At 40.5% G+C, this 14,485-nt stretch overlaps 1 long non-coding RNA gene across 1 annotated transcript in view; it reads left to right on the top strand.

The window, feature by feature from the left end:
• The window catches only part of LOC131484413 (uncharacterized), a 66,631-nt gene that overhangs the window by 4,728 nt on the left and 47,418 nt on the right, over positions 1-14,485 (top strand). The window contains exon 2 of the long non-coding RNA XR_009248233.1: positions 6,848-7,005. This is a non-coding gene — a long non-coding RNA (uncharacterized LOC131484413). The remainder of the gene's footprint in view (positions 1-6,847; positions 7,006-14,485) is intronic.

The raw sequence follows: 14,485 nt of genomic DNA, 5'->3' as shown, positions 1-14,485 counted from the left end.
AATCCCAAGCAGGCTCTGCACTGTCAGTACAGAGCCCAATGTGGGCCTTGAACCCACAAACTGTGAGATCATGACCTGAGCTGAAATCAAGACTTGGATGCTTAACTGACTGATCCACCCAGGCACTCTGAGTTCTGTTTTTTTTTTTTTTTTTAACTTTTTAATTTGAATTACTTATAGATTTATAGGAAATTGCAATGATAGTACAGAGAATGTCCATGTGTCCTTCACCATTTTCTTCCACAGTTACACCTTGCATGATGGTAATACAATATCATAACCAGAAAATTGATATTGGTACAATGTTTGCATTTAGTTTTATGCTATTTTCCCACAAAAATAGGAATAGGTAGATTCTTGTAACTACCACCATAATGAAGATACAGAACTGTATAATTACCGCATTGATACCTACTGATATCAATGTTTTAGCAGTTTGAGTGAAACCTTAACTCCTCTTGTGGACTGAATGTAACCCCCCAAAATCCCTGTGGTGAAATCCTAATCCCCAATGTGATGGTATTAGGAAATGGGGCTTTGGGGAGGTAATTAATTAGGTCTTGAAGGTGGAGCTATCATGAATGGTATTAGTGTCCTTATAAGAAGCGTCTTGAGGAAACTTGCTTCCTCTCTCTCTGCTTCACACCATGTGGGGACACAGCAAGAAGCTGGCCGTCTATAAACCAGGAAGATGACCTTCACCAGACACTAGATCTGTTGGCACCTTGGTCTTGGACTCACAGAGAAAGAAATGCCTGTCCTTTAAGTCAGTGAGTCTGTGGTATTCTGTTATAGCAGCTTGAACTAAGATACCAACTTGTAAGCCCCTTTGTCCTCCTCCCTGTGTATGACATGATAGTCATAAATATTGCCTTTACATGCATTGAGATCCAAGTTAGACAATGCATTACTTTTTGCTTTGACCATCAAACAATTTAGACAACTCAAGAGGGAAAGTCTGTTGTATTTAACTGTGTCTGTGCTTTTTCAATTTTTTTTTCTTCTTATATTTTTGGTTTCCATCTTTTACCATTTCTTTTCTTTTTGGAGAACTTTTTTAGCCATTATTTTAAGGTAGGTCTGGTGGTGACAAATTCTATTAATTTTCCTTCATCTGAGAATGTCTTTATTTCTCCTTCATTTCTGAAGGATAATTTCACCAGGTACAGAATTCTGGGTTAACAGTCCTTTCTTTTCAGCACTTGAAAAATGTGCTGCTTCCTTCTGGCTTTCATGGTTTCTGATGAGAAATCTGTTGTCATTTGAATTGTTTTTCCTTTGCATGTAAGGTGTCATTTCTCTCTTGCTGCTTCCAAGGTACTTTCTATGTCTTAAAGTTTTTTAGTTTTTTTAAAGTTTTTAATTTTCAGAAATTGATTATGATGGTTCTTGGCATGGATTTCTTTGGGTTTATCCATTTTGGGGTTTTCTCAGATTTTTAATTCTATAGGTTTGTATCTTTTTCCATGTTTTAAAAGGTTTTCAGCCATTATTTCTTTTCCATATTTGAAAAATGTTCAGCTGTAACTTCTCCAAATACTTTTTTCATCTCTACTCTTTTTCTCTATTTCGTAGACTGCAATGACAAATGTTATAGTTCCCCAGGTTTTTGAGGTTCTCTTCACATTTTTCACTCTGTTTTCTGTCTGTTGGTGAATTTCGGTCAATTCTACTGTTCTGTCTTCCAGTTCAGTGATTCTTTCCTGGGTCCCCTCCATTCCGATATTGAGGGTTTAAAAAATTCCAATGATTTTTTTTTTAATTCTAAAATTTACATATGGGTTTTTTAAAGTTTATTTTTGAGAGAGAGAGAGAGAGAGAGAGTGAGAGAGAAAGAGAGAGGGAAATGAGAATGAACCAGTGGGGTGGGGGGCAGAGAGAGGGAGAGAGAGAATCCTAAGCAGGCTCCTTGCTGTCAGTGCAGAGCCCCACAAGGGCTCAGTCTCATAAACCGTGATATCATGACCTGAGCCAAAATCAAGAGTTGGATTCTTAACCCACTGAGCCACCCATAAAATTTACAAATGGTTTTTAAAAATATATATTCTGTTTCTTTCCTGAGACTTTTTAAGTTGTTGCAAGGGTTCGTAACTGCTCATTGAAGTATTTTTATTATGGCTGCTTTAAAATTCTCGTTGATAATTTCAACATCTGTGTGATCTTGATGTTGATGTGTGTTGATTATCTTTTCTCTTTCAGGTTGAGATTTTCCTGGTTCTTGGTCTGACATGTAATTTCTGATCATACCCTTGAAATTTTTGGTATTATGTTATGAAACTCTTATTGAAATCTGTTTTGGTAAGTTTCCTCTGACTTGCCATACTGGTAGGGAAGGGGTGTCACTTTGTTACTACCATGTGGGGATGAATGTCCAGGACACCCACTTGGCCTCTCTTACCACCTTAGGAAGAGGGGGTGCCGTATTGCAATTTGGTAGAGTTGAGATTTCAGGCTCCCCACTGGCATTTACGCTAGGAGGGGAGAGGTCCTTTTTGTTGTTCCCACATAGTTTCTTCTGGGGGTACACAGAAAGCTTTTTACATCTGGGTGGTGGTGCAAGTTTGGCTGCCCTCTCAGTCTTCTCAGACACACCTGGATGGGACGTGGAGGAGCTTCCCTTTGCATGCAGGCAGACAGAAGTCCAGACTTCTCACCCAGTCTTTCCTGACTGGTAATCTGTGGCCTTCTGAATATCTTGTTGCAAAAGTGAACTGGTATTAGCCTTATGGAACTATCCACTACGTGACAAATTTCTGCACAAATTCCCATTTCCTGGGATCATTTCATTTATCGTTCCAAGGTGATCCGATCCGGGGTTGCCACTCTAATATACTGTGGTGTTTTTAATTTTGTAATACAAAATTCTCACTTTAGGTTTTGACATAACATGCTCTGGGGTGGTATTTTATTGTAAAGTTACAAAACTTTTGTCTACTCTCAAATGTTGGTATGTTTTGTATCCCTGTGGATACAAAAAAAAAAAAAAAGAACAATCAATATTTTTAGATTAGCTATAACCTCTTGAATTTTGGCTCAGTAAAATTGAGTCTGTTATTATTTTGTTTATGAAAACAAAAAAAAAATCTAATGTATCTAGTGGCTGGGAGCATGGATTTCTTTTTTGCCCTACTCTCATGTCTGGTTTTCATGTTGTAATTTTTAATATAAATATGTCCATAGAATTGTAAGCTTTGTTAAATTTTTGACAATGGAATTTCAAGAATCTGTCCAAATTTTCCTAAAATATTAGATTAGTTTCCTTCATTGTCAGAATATTTCCTAACAGGATAGGATTTTTTCCCTTCTCTTCTATAATTGTGCCTTACAGATTCCTTAGTGTTGAGTTGGTCAGGGAGAGGAATAATAATAATTATTATTTTTAAATGTTTATTTATTTTGAGAGAGAGAGAGAGGAAGAACAAGCAGGGGAGGGGCAGAGAGAGAGAGAGAGAGAGAGAGAGAGGGAGAGAGAGAATCCCAAGAATTTGTGCTGACAGAGCAGAACCTGATTCAGGGCTTGATCTCACAAACCTTGAGATTATGACCTGAGCCAAAATCCAGAGTCGGATGCTTAATGGACTGAGCCACCCAGGTACCCCAGGGAGAGAAATAATTATTTTCTTTATTTTTTTTTTAACTTTTACTTATTATTGAGAGACAGAGAGACACAGCATGAGCATGGGAGGGGCAGAGAGAGGTGGAGACACAAAATCTGAAGCAGGCTCCAGGCTCTGAGCTATCAGCACAGAGCCCGACATGGGGCTCGAACTCAAAAACTGCAAGATAATGACCTGAGCCAAGGTTGGATGCTTAACTGACTGAGCCACCCAAGCACCCTGAGAAATAATTATTAAAGCAAAACCTTCTCTTCAGTTAATATTATTTATTAAGACCTGTAACTAGTTCCTGAGCACAGGCTAAGTGTGGACATCATGCAAACTGAGGGAAATATGTGTTGTTACAGCATAATGTTTACTTCAGTAAGTCAGGGCAACTTAAATAGATAACCCAGATGAAAGGAACTGGGAAGCAGGAAATGTGTGTCTCAGCACACATTTTATTGCTGAACTTTGTTGGGTCGCCTTAGTCAAATCCTGTAACCTCTGAGGGCCTCAATTTCCTTACCTGTCAATGAGGATAAAAGTACTTATCTTTTCTGACTTGTACAGTTTTGGTTAGAGAAAATTTACATTTGTGCCATAAATATAGATAACATTGCTAAAGACTATCTACTTCTTTCTACTGAGCCTTAAAAAAAGTACCCGTACCTCCCAGCTTTTCAGTTTCTTTTGGTGTTTCAAAAATGTCTTTGAGCAAAGAGAATTTAAACAGTGCTTGGGGGGAAAAGTGCTTGGGATAACTATAAAAATGTTTACAGACTTCATTGACAGGGTTGACTATGTCCCATGTTTGCTATGAGCGAGAAATCAAATTTATTTTTCTCTCCTGGATACTCTGATTCTTCTTTAGTTGCCAGACAGCTAGTTACGTCGCCCATGCAGATTCAGGTGAAGCTTTGCATATGGGTTACAGAACTGTGTAGCAGACATATACAGATCAAAATAGCTGTAATTAGAAAATCAGCTTCACGTTTATGAAATATGAAGAAGCATGTGGATATTCTGACTTGCCCCAGAAGCACAATAAAAGTAAACCAACTGCCCTCGAAAGCAAGAACAATTACAAAAACACACATTTTGAAAAAAATGAACACAAAGATTTGAATAATAAATAGTTATCTCTAGAGAAACAAGGAAAACTCACTTCAAATTTCAGAGTGAAGTGTTCGTTCATAGTAGTTAGACCACACCAAGCATACTGCTGTGTTAAAATGGGAATCTCTGCATAAGGCCCATCTGTAGGAGACCAGCAGCCCACAGGATCTCTCCTATCTTTGGACAGGTTTTCAGATGTGGCAAGAAACTAAAAAAGAATCCCTGTAAATTTTATCTACTCTTTGTAATCTTCAGAATCTGAAATTAGGGAGTGAGCCAAAGCTAGGTATTACATGAACTTTGTGGATGTCAAGGTCACTTTACAACTGGATGCAAAGCACATTTTTGGCAGAAAAAAGGTAAAGCAATGTTTAGAGTTTTCTTTGTGTGTGTTTACTATTGGCTTATTTCCCTGTCATATAAATCACTCTGAGCTGTACAGTAGGCATGGGCCAGAAGGGCATGGAGCATGAGTAGGGATCTGTTAGTGCAGCCTGAGGAGGCCAGGTGAAATCCATTCTGACTTTTCCAGCTTGTTGGTTTCATTGTTTTTACAATGGGTGATTGTCTTCAGCCTGCTTGGCTGGCTCCAGGTCCTTTGAGGTTCCCAGAAAACCCCCATGTATATGCAGCCAGAAAGTTGGGGGCACAGTGGGCTTAATGTCTGGAGTGATCCTTGGTGCACACTTCCCCTGTCTGGCCTGGGGGGCATGCCTCTAAGTGATGAACAGAAATTGCTTTAATTGAACGTACTTCTGTTGGCAGGATGATTTCAGAGACATCTATGAGAGTCTACCTCCCTTTGAAAACAAACCTTGGACTGCTCCCCAGGGGTCTGGAATCCCTCATTTTCTCACGAGATCCCTTCCTTCCTCCTTCGTTAGTGAGAGCTGATATTTAGATGCAGACCTAGGAGATATTCTAGGAGAAAATATTTTATAGAGCTACCATTTATTGAGCCCTTACCATATGTAAAACACTGTTCTGGGAGATTGACATCCACAGATACTATTCTCATATTTTCAGATAAGGAGATGGAGGCCAAAAGAATACATTTGCACAAGGTAACAGAGTATGTCATAGAACATAATCAATTCCAGGTTCTTCAGACCCCAAAATTCATGCACTCACAAGACCCTTTACTGCTTCCCTGTATACAGCTGAGATTCACTGAGATCTCCAAAATTCTGATTGCCCTGCCCAGAAGGACAAAGAGTGCTAGGCTTTAACCTCTCTGGGAATGGAGAGAGTAGGGAAGAGGGGTGGGCTGAGAAAGCTCTGGACCTCCCAGGGGGTGCTGTGCACAGGCCAAGGAATGAGGAAGGCCTGGGTCCTAGCCTCCACCTCCAGGTACAAGGAAGAAGCCTGGCTCCTGCTCCATAGAGCGACCTGCCAAGGGTCTCATTTAGGATGGAGCCCCTTCTGGGAGAAAGAGGAGCAGGAGCGGTGGCTGAACTTCGCCTGCGTGAGAGCTATTGTGCTTATTTTCCATCAGGAGAGGGTGTGGCTTGTTGGAGACGGTAGGGTGGTGTGTGTGATGTTCCTCTGCATTTCTGTTCATTTCACTGCAAGTTTGTGAGCCTGAATAATGTTGGAACACCTGTGCTGGGCGTGTCAAGGACTGATGGCAGAGTGGAGGGTGAGGCCTCAGTGGGGGATTTCTGGTCACTGTCCTGATGGGACTTGGTGAAGACTTTCAGCTAACCTTCAGAGGTCTATCTCACAGTAGAAGCACCAATGATCAGTGTGGCTTAAATACAGCTGGAGAAGAGGCACCTGGGTGGCTCAGTTGGTTAAGCGTCTGACTTCAACTCAGGTCACGATCTCACGGTTTGTGAGTTGCAGCCCCGCATCCAGGTCTGTGCTAACAGCTCGGAGCCTGGAGCCCGCTTCGGATTCTGTGTCTCCTTCTCCCTTTGCCCCTCTCCAGATCACTCTCAGTCTTTCTCTCTTAAAAGTAAACATTAAAGAAAATTAAAAAAAAATACAGCTGGAGAAGGTGGTGAGAGTACCTTGCCTCCACAGTCTGGTCTGGCAGTCTCTCCCAGGTGCTTGTATGGAACCTCACTCTTATACAGAAACCTCACTCATAGCACTTCTAACACTGGGTCACTATTGGTCATCTCTTCTAGATGGTAGGCTCCTTGAGGCCTCCAGCCGGTTCTGCTTGTCTCAGTACTCTCTATGCCTTTTGCGGCTCCTGAGCCCGAGGACATATTCCCAGATGAGCGGGAAGCTGAAGAGCCTTGGCCTGATTACAGGAGTGAGGAACACTTCATGACAAAAGGAGGTAACTAAGTTAACTGTTTCTGGGAAAAGTCTCCTTCTCATCATTTGAGAACCAAGTGTGTAAACTGAGGTAGAAAGAACTGTCCACTTCCAGAGTGATGGGGGCTGGCTGGAAGGGACTTTTGCAGAAGAAGGAATAGGAACTTTGCTCTGGACAAATCCTATGTTACTTTTTCAAAGAATAATCTGCTAGTGTGAAGACTGTGCCTTTTATTTCTATTTTGCCTTGTATTTAAATGAAACATTTAAAATGGAATCCCTGAAAATTTAGAAGGCAAATAAAATGATCCTGCTAATTTAATGAAGCCCAAGCTGTAAATGTAGGTTTTATGGAGTGTCAACCACTCACTGAGGAACCTGGTAACCAGAGGGGAAGGAGGGGGCAGAGCTGTGTTCTGACTCATCCCGAGAGGCCGGAACTTTTACTAGTTTTCTAGAGCACACAGGGTCTCTGCAGAGGAGGGGGCTCTGCTATTAAGGAATGATCCAGAAACCTGTGAATTTTTCCTTCCAATTGCCTTGTTTCTTTCTCCATGATGAGGCTGGAGGGTGGCATGACTGTCAGAAAACACTCATTCCCTTGGGTTGGTGAACGTCTCCCTCTGGTACTCTGTGCCAAGAGGTCTGTATTGAAGATGAGTCTGATTGCCTTTGTGGTATGCGGCCTATCTACAAAGCTAGTCAGAATGCAGCGGAGGGAGGGCCAGTCTGTCCTCCTGGGCGTCCTTTCTGTAATCCGCTTGTCACAGCCACCTCCGAAGGCTGCTCGCCCTGACAGAGGGGATGTGATGGGCAGCCTGTCAAATAGATTGTGAGTGCATTAGCAGGATTAGCAGAGAAGGCTAATGTTGCAGCATTCCCCAAGTTCATTCACAGCATCTGCGACTGAGTAGGCACAGGCTTCAGAATTAATGTCACATTGGGGACTGTCCCTGAAGCGGTCAGAGACAACAGTCTCATTGTGTTTGCCTGTGTTCGTGTATTACTATTTCACAACAGAGCTTAATTTCAAATATTAGTATAAAGATGCTATAAAGATTCTTTCTTCCATCTTATTGATAAACTAGCTGAAATACTTTAGTAGCCTCTCAAAACCAGAAGCTTTGTTCTTGGCAGTTGTTGAAGTATTGCTGATTTTATTTCTGCTTGTTAAAATAATATACCCTCATTTAGGAAAAATTGGATCGGAAAAATAGAAGGGAAAAATTTAAAATACTTAGTTCTTTCACCAGATATAACCTCTCATGCCATTTTGATGTATTTTTATGCAGTGTTTTTTGGTTTGTTTGCTTTTTAAGTTTACTTATTAATTTTAAGAGAGAGAGAGAGAGAGATCACAGGAGGGGCAGAGAGAGAGGGAGAGAGAATCCCAAGTAGGCTCTGTACTGTCAGCACAGAGCCCAACATGGGGCTCAATCTCACTAACTAGGAGATCATGACCTGAATCGATATCAAGAGTTGGACACTTAACCGACTGAGCCACCCAGGCATCCCTCTTCTATACATATCAATTAAAATTGTGCTTATATTGTATATTTAGTTTTGATTCCTTTATTTTATATTAAATTTTTTTTTAACTGTTTATTTAATTTTGAGAGAGAGAGATAGAGCACAAGTGGGGGAGGGGCAGAGAGAGAGGGAGACACAGAATCCGAAGCAGGCTCAAGGCTCTGAGCTGTCAGCATAGAGCCAATGCAGGGCTCGAACCCACAAACCATGAGATCATGACCTGAACTTAAGTCAGATGCTTACCAACTAAGCCACCCAGGTGCCCCTTGATTCCTTTAGAAAAAAATCCAAATACTATATCATAAACATTTGCCAGTTTTCTTGTACTTTTAGTAAAAATACCAATCAGATACTTGAAATACTTTGTGTGAATATATTTGCACTAGTTTTCTATTGATGTGTAACAAATTACCACAAACTCAGCAATTTAAAATAATACCCATGGGCATGTAGGTTAAGCATAAGACTCTTGATTTTGGCTCAGGTCATGATCCCACAGTTCGTGAGATCAAGTCCCGAGTCAGGCTCTGCACTGATGGCCTGGAGCCCGCTTGGGATTCTCTCTCTCCCTCTCTTCTCTGCCCCTTTCCCACTCTGTGCACGTGTGCTCTCTCTCTCAAAATAAATAAATAAACATTTAAAAAGTGAATAAATAAAATAATACCCATGTATTAGCTCACAGTTCCATAGGTCAGAAGTCTGGCATGGCATGGTTAAGGTCTCTGGTCACATGTCAAAAGGCCAAAATCAAAGTATCAGCTGGGCTAAGTTCTCTGAAGACTCTCGGAAGACTTGTTCCAAGCTCATTTTTGTTGGCAGAATTCAGTTCCTCAAGGTCATAGGGCTCAAGTCCTCTTGTATATGCTGGTTGTTAGCTGAGGACTGCTCTTAGCAGCTGGAGGCCACCTGTTTTCCTTGACATGCAAGCAAGGCCCCCTTGATCTGCAGGCAAGTAGTGGTGCATTGAATCCTTACTGTATTTGTACTTTTTGGCTTCTGTGACCAGAGAAAACTCTTCCCTTTTAAAGGGCTCATAAGATTAGGCCATGCCTACCAGAAAAATCTCCTCATTTTAAGGATAACTATGTCATATAACATGATCTAATCAGGGTAGTAAACCATCATATTGATAGTCAGCAGGATTCTACAAGGCATGTGTACCAGGGTGGAGAAATCCTGGGGCCATCTTAGACTTCTACTTACCATAATATTGTAATTTATTTAACAGTTTCTTTGTTTTAAAAAGGGCTGGGTTTATGTCTAATTTTTTATTATTAGAAGAGATGCTTTTGGATGAGCATCTAACCTCTGTTAATTTGATAGGTGAAGAATGATATTTTGTAATTTGCATCTTTATTTCTAATGAAATTCAACACCCAGCTTCTTGTGTTTATTAGCTATTTGTCTTCCTTTGTGACTTGTTTCTTTTCTTTTTGGGGTTTACTTTCTAATTGATATATAATGTTCTTTAATAGTAAGGACATTATAGGGGCACCTGGGTGGCTCAGTTGGTTAAGCGTCTGACTTTGGCTCAGGTCCTGTTCTTGCGGTTTGTGAGTTCTAGCCCTGGGATGAGCTCTGTGCTGACAGCTCAGAGCCTGGATTCTCCTTCTCTCTCTGTCCCTCCCCCGTTCATGCTCTCTCTCTGTCTCAAAAATAAATAAACGTTAAAAAAAAAATTAATAGTAAGGACATTATAACTCTTTGCTGATTTTGTTACAACCGTTTTATCTTTCTTTGTGTACTTTTTGATGTACAAAGGTTTTAACTTCATATGTACACAATTCCATTTTTATCTTCTGTTCCTGCCTTTGATGTCGTATTTAGAAAATTTTTGCACCTCAAGATTTTAGAAATGTGTTGATTACATTTCTCTATTACTTTTATAGATGCATTATGTGTATTTAAACTTTAATGTACATGGGATTTATTTTGATATATAGTATGAGGCATGTTACGTATTTAAAAATTTCCCCCCAAATTTATTAACCAGTAGCCTAATATTTGATAAGTAACTCATCCTAACTGATTTCAAATGCCATTAACTTGACCTTTTTTGATGCCTTTTCATTCTGTTCAATTATTCAAATATTTTGCAGGCTGGTGCCATAGTGTGCCATTTTGATTACTGCATTTTGAAGTAAATTTAAATATATTGAAATGTAAATTACTCCTTGTTTTCTTTAGTTTCCAATATTTTATTGGCTCTTTTACCCTAATACTTTCACAAATTTCTGATGGAATTTTAATTTGAAGTGTATTGACTTCATAAAATTTACGTGGAAGAAATGATGGTTTTGAAATATATAACCTTCCCATTCTAGAAATACAGAATGTCTCTTCACTTATTAGAATTTTTCCTTCCTGTTCCTCAGTAAAGTTTTATTTTTATATTTTAATAAAATTTCATATTTACAGAAAATTTGCCGGAATATTACAAATAACAGTTTTCCTGAACCATTGGAAAGTAAGTTGCTGGAAGACTTCAGTATGTAATTCTTCCACAGAAGGACTTTCTGTGCTACCATCAAAATAAAAATCAGGCCATTAACATCTGTCTATTACTGTCATGTCATCCAGAGATCTCACTCATGTTCCCCCAGGGTGCCCAGCTATGGTTTTTAAAGAAAAAGGGTCCGATCCAGAGTTGCTGGTTGTATTTGGTTGTCTTGCATGTTTTGTCTCTTTCACACTCAGTTTCTCAGTCTTTCCAGGACTTTCATGACTTTGCCACTTTTTAAGGTCATAGGCCAGTTACATGGTAAAACTTCCCCCATTTTGGGTTTGCCTAATGTATCCCCATGATTTGATTTGGAGAATGCATTCTTGGCAGGAGCATTACAAAAGGAATGCTGTTAATGCATCCTATGAGGAGGCACATTGACTTGTCCATTACTGGTGACTCAACTTTTGATCATTTGATGGGCTTGTGTCTGCCTAGCTTCACCACCATAAACTTACCCTTTATCAGTTTGTAATTAATAAGTATTTTGTGGGGAGATACTTTGAGACCATACTGTTGTTAAAGTATTTTAAATCTTGTTAGGTGCTACTGGAATTAGTGTTTATATCAGAGCCAATTTTGTCCCACGGCTGAGGGAAAAAAACCTTTCTTAGTGCTCTGCCTGACGCTCCATGAATTATGAGGTTTTCTGCTCTGCTGTGGCAACAGGAATTGTTTCCAGGTGTGTGTGAACTCTGGGGCTTGTGCTTGCTGATCCTTTCTGGTGGTTCTTTCCCCAGTCTTGGGTAGTTTCCGGACACCATGAGGATGTGAGGGAGACTCCCTAGATCTCTGGAGGAGTGCTCCTTCTGCAGCTCTTTCCTCGCTGGCACAGTTCCCTGGAAGCTCACTGGAGTTTCCCTCCGTTCCCCCACTCAGGAGAGCCTGGGCCCTGCTGGACCCTCCCCCCCAGTTCCAAAGCCTGCACGCGCTCTTGGGCAACAGTAGGGCTCACCTCATTTGCTTCCCATCTCTGAGGAATCACTGTCTCTCGTTGCCTGGTATCCTATGTCCCTGAACACCATTGTTTCATATATTTTGTCTGGCTTTTTAGTCTTTTCGGGCAGGGGCGTAAAAATGGTCTCTGTCACTCCAACTGACTGGAAAAAAACCACTTATACATTTTGGATGATTCAAACTCATCATTTTTTCCCAAGCATTTATTAAAATGTAGACATGTTTCCCTCTGCTCTAAATGGCCCCAGGATGCCGAGAGTTTTTTAAATGTCACCTGTAAGTCTGTCTTCTCCATCCTCAGCTACTGCTCGCCTCTGCTATCAGCTCTATACCTACTCTCCAGTAGTTTACGCGTCAACTCTGCTGTAGGGCAGTTTCTCAGATAAGGGTCAGTAGGTTCTAAATGAGTCTTCAAAAATCTCTTCTAGGAATTAAAAATGTGAACTATATCATAGGTACTTGACTGGGGCACTTTATTGCCTCCTTTCTGGTCCTTGGCCACAGTTACATAGTTGAGTCTCCTAAAGCATTGCTTTCTGGATAAATGAGACAGAACGCTACTTTGAACCTTTGTTTGGGAGTTCTTGTTGATGAGTCCGGTGGGGGTAGCGCTATTGCACTTTTGCTGGATTGTAGACTAAGCTGTATTAGTTTTTTAGGGTTGCTGTGACAAAGTACCATGAACCGAGTGGCTTAAAATAATAGAAATGCATTGTTTCCCAGTTCCGGAGGCTACAAGTCTGCGGTGAAGGTGTCAGCAGAGCCATGCTCCCTCTGAAACCTGTAGGAGAATTCTTGGCTGCCTCTTCTTAGCCTCTGGAGTTTGCCAGCAATCCTTGGGGTTCCTTGGTTATAGCTGCATAACTTCATTGTCTGCCTTTGTCATCACGTGGCCTTGTGCCTGTGTGTCTCTGTGTCTTCACATGGACATCTGCTTCTGCGGACACCAGTCATATTGGATTAGGGACCAACCTTACTCGAATATAATCTCATTTGAATTCAACTAATTACATATCTAATAGCCCTATTTTCAAATAAGGACAAATTCTGAGGCATCTTGGGGATTAGGACTCTCGTATTTTTTTTAGGGGATGCAATTTAATATTTAACAATTGGTATAGAATATTAGGTGACTTTCTTAGTGGAAACTGAATGAGCAGCCAGAATGGTAGGCCTTGAACCAAAAGCAGATGACACAGGTGTAATGATTTCAGCAAAGATGAGGAAAGCTGGCTGGGCTACGGGTAGCATGCTAGCAGGAAGTCCTGTGCCAGGTTTGACTCCTAACTCCTGCAGATAGGAATGCAGCGACATCAGGATCCTGGTGTTAAGCCCATGTCTGGAATTTCCTGAGGTAAAAGCCTTCACCCAAGCTTTGGCTAGTGGCCCCAAGTGTCAATGAGTGCTATAGACAAAGGGCAGATCTTATAACTGAAGCTTCTCTGACAGGTGGTCATGGTAGCAATGACCATGTATAATGATGGGAAATGTGCTTCCCTGTTTCTCAGTCTTTCTTAATTGTGAAGATAATTGCTTCTTCTGTGGATTTACATTTGCACAGATCTTTTTGGTTTGAAGAGTGATTTCACAGTTTACAGTCTCCCTTAATTTTCATATTAACTCTGTGCAGTTAAAGTTACTACTTCCTTTTAGGTATGGTGAAGTTAATATTATTATGCAATAACTGCCAACACAATGAAAAGTCGATATTATTTTTATTTTACAGATGAGGAAATTGAAGCTAAGGAAAGCTAAGTGACTTGTCTAATGGCCTATGGTAAACTGTGGGACTGGGACCAGGACCCAGCTCTGTCCTTCCTAGTCTCATGCATTGTCCTTGACACTATGCTACCAAGCTGACCTCTAATTTGGATGTGCCTAGAGAATGTCAGCATTGGCATAGCACAGGAATGTGGGAAGTCCTACTTTACACAGTATTCTCTAGACTCGATGCTTACTAGCTGTGTGATCTTGGAACAACTCTGTTAATTTTCATTCATTTCTATACTCAAATATTCCTTTTTTTTCCTTATAATTTCTTCCCCCTCCTCCCCAGGCTTATTGAGCTATGATTGACATCTTAGCCCCACCTAAGTTAAGGTGTACAAAGTGATTATTAGATACATGTATATGTTGTAAAATGATTATCAGAAAAAGGTTAGTTAACACCTCCATCACCTCACATAATTACCATTTCCCCCCCCTATGGTGAGAACATTTAAGGTTTACTCACTTAGCAATATTCAAGTGTACAATACAGTATTGTTAACTATAGTCACCATGCTGTTATTAGCTCCCCAGAACTTACTCATCTTACAGCTAAAAGTTTGTACATTTAACCAACATCTCCCCATTTCTCCCACCCCCAGCTCCCAGGAGCTACCATTGTATTCTCTGTTTCTGTGAGTTTAGTTTTGGATTACATATGAAGTGATATCATACAGTATTTCTTTCTTATGCTTTATTTATTTATTTCACTTAGCATAATACTCTCAAATTTCACCTATGTTGT

Source organism: Neofelis nebulosa, chromosome 9 (genome assembly GCF_028018385.1).
Source record: "Neofelis nebulosa isolate mNeoNeb1 chromosome 9, mNeoNeb1.pri, whole genome shotgun sequence".
NCBI lineage: Eukaryota > Metazoa > Chordata > Mammalia > Carnivora > Felidae > Neofelis > Neofelis nebulosa.
The sequence above is the reverse complement of the archived record's forward strand: the minus strand, read 5'-3'. Positions and strand labels throughout refer to the sequence as shown.